At 44.6% G+C, this 3004-nt stretch overlaps 1 pseudogene; it reads left to right on the top strand.

The window, feature by feature from the left end:
- Window positions 1-1651: 1651 nt before the first annotated feature.
- Window positions 1652-1769, top strand: LOC126250056 (5S ribosomal RNA; annotated as a pseudogene).
- Window positions 1770-3004: the final 1235 nt, after the last annotated feature.

Here is a 3004-nt window from a genome sequence, read left to right as displayed (position 1 = left end):
TCCGTTGTGGTTGCACCTACGGTACGGCCATCTGTATCGCTGAGGCACGCAAGCCTCCCCACCAACGGCAAGGTCCATGGGTCATGGGGGGGAAGAAATCCCATAACCACACTAAATGACCAGGAAGGTCTTCCTGAGACCATGACAGCAATCTACCAATCTCTACACGCTGGGTGGCGCGGCAGCACAGCCACTGTGAATCCTGAGTTGCACCTCAGCGCACCAGGACTAAACATCCAGACAAATGAGAGATCAAACTTGGTTTTAATACCAAGTACAGTAGTGTAGCGTAGCGTAGTGTAGTGCTGTAGTGTAGTCCAGATTTATAAATTACAATATATGTGATCTATTGATGCCGTGTAGTGTAACAGACAAGTAATGTGTATCTTCTGGACTCCGTATGACCAAATATCTAAGCGCCAGGTGGCCAAATGGAAGTATGCAGACAACTTTTGTGGTGTCACCGCCAGACACCACACTTGCTAGGTGGTAGCTTAAATCGGCCGCGGTCCATTAGTACATGTCGGACCCGCGTGTCGCCACTGTCAGGATCGCAGACCGAGCGCCACCACAAGGCAGGTCTCGAGAGACGGACTAGCACTCGCCCCAGTTGTACGACGACTTTGCTAGCGACTACACGGACGAAGCCTTTCTCTCATTTGCCGAGAGACAGTTAGAATAGCCTTCAGCTAAGTTAATGGCTACGACCTAGCAAGGCGCCATTAACCATTTGTAACGTTGCATGTACCTCAAGATAGTGTCTCACTTGTATCATCCAGAATGCTGTATACCAAAGGACAATATAAAAGTTAAGTGTTCTAGTAGCTACGTTCTTTTCTTTATCACATTCATTACGAATCCTGTTCCAGACTTAACGCCAGACGGTGTGAGTTGACGCGTGCCCTTTCGGCTACTTCACTGTGGACTGGCTGCCTTAACAGTCCACTACAACTTTTACTTGTTATTACTATTTTCCACCCTTCAATAGCAGAATGCGTAGTTATTACTAACACATGGGAAATTATGTTAAAATAATACGTACTTAATTGATGTTAAAACATGTGCAACATTTTGTCTGTTCTTTTACATAGATAACGGACTAAAGTAAAATAGCAAATAAATAAATAAAACGTGTCAATCAAACGTTTTATTAAGCAGGCTTTCACAGTTCTTCAGTTTCACACGCCTCCTATGAGAATTTTTGGTGCTTTGTGTGTACGCTCTGTCCCAGGGGCCTGTGGGGTACTAGAATACTCGACATGTTCTCACTTTTTAATACAAGTAAAAATGACTACTGCCAGGTAGATGATTCACACACCTCCATGTATGTATTCTTGACGCTTTTGTATCTATGCTCCGTCTCAGTGGCTGCAAGAGTCCATCAGTTTTCAGTACGCTTCTCATTGTCTCCAGGCTCTTCGCAAGATGTCTTTTCTTAAGCGAGGCTAGGCCATCTTCTGCGCTACCATGTGTGCGTTTGCAGAACGCGTCCTTGTCGGTCGCTCTGTAGGATCCGACTTTCCCCTCCTGCTGAGAAAGTGGCCACCAGCGGTGGTATCACAGTTCATTACTTGTATCTGTCAATTATGCACTCCTGGACGAAAATACAGGGTAATCGGCTATTTGTCCGATATAGGTATATCCTCTTTAGGGCAACGGCCTTGCCGCAGTGGATACACCGGTTCCCGTGAGATCACCGAAGTTAAGCGCTGTCGGGCGTGGTCGGCACTTGGATGGGTGACCATCCAGGCCGCCATGCGCTGTTGCCATTTTTAGGGGTGCACTCAGCCTCGTGATGCCAATTGAGGAGCTACTCGACCGAATAGTAGCGGCTTCGGTCAAGAATACCATCATAACGACCGGGAGAGCGGTATGCTGACCCCACGCCTCTCCTACCCGCATCCTCCACTGAGGATTACACGGCGGTCGGATGGTCCCGGTAGACCACTCGTCGCCTGAAGACGGAGTGCTTTTTATATCCTCTTTCCTGCTTTTGGCTTTGTTTCCATGCATCCTTAAAATGCTTGTTGTCCGTTATTAAATTTTAAGTAAAAACTAACATTTGATCGAATTTCGTATTCGTACCGGAATGTGCGTAAATATTTATCAGTCTTTAAATCTGGCAGCAGTCGCCCATCCGGACCTGAGCAGTGTGACTGGATCGCAACTGATTACCCATTAACATAATAGTGTGTTCCCTGCTTCATTTGTCAAATTTAAAATACTGCAAATTGTCTAATGTCTTTATTGCTTGGGGTTGTGACTTTTTGTAACATAGCTAAATATTTATTAGTTGATATTCCATTGGTTTTTAACATCTGCGATTGTGTTTTTAAGTATTTCGGGACAGAAGTTTCGCCTGTTCTAAAACATTAAGCGGACAGCTTTGTAATTGTCTATCCTCTTTTGTATCTCTGATTTATTTCCAATTTCTTTTTTAACGTGCTCCAACTGTGAGAACAAGGACTAATTAGATCTACCGCTTCTTTTTCTTCGAGCAGTAGTTTAGTCCGAAAGGGTTTCCATTAATTTGCGTGACGAGGTAGTTCTTTTGAGTGGTTTCTCACTCTGTGACGAATGCTGGTAGAATTTTTGTGTTCCAGAGAATTGTTATGTCATTGCGTGGACCTCTTTTGGGTAGATTCGTTTTAATCCTATAGTATTTATTGTGGTACTAAAACCTTATCTAACTCGCAGAATTACGAAACTTAAAACCGATTCACCGCCGGCATTCGAACGGGGTTTTCCATGTGGTTGATTTTGGTACCATCAGGTGTTACGTTATTAGTTGCCGCGAACGAATATCTTCTGGACTGGCTGATTTATCAGAATGATCGTGATGCCTGTGACAGGTGAGTGGCTTGAGACCACGTTAGCCTAAATTGATGACGACGCCCTTAAAGTTATGTTACATGAGAGTGCGGATTCCTGGTCCCTTGTACAAGGACACTGTGCCCGAAAATGTCGAATTTTCCTCAGTGTGATGCACGTTTTAGGTTGATTA

Source organism: Schistocerca nitens, chromosome 3 (genome assembly GCF_023898315.1).
Source record: "Schistocerca nitens isolate TAMUIC-IGC-003100 chromosome 3, iqSchNite1.1, whole genome shotgun sequence".
NCBI lineage: Eukaryota > Metazoa > Arthropoda > Insecta > Orthoptera > Acrididae > Schistocerca > Schistocerca nitens.
This window is presented reverse-complemented; position numbering and strand designations above follow the sequence as displayed.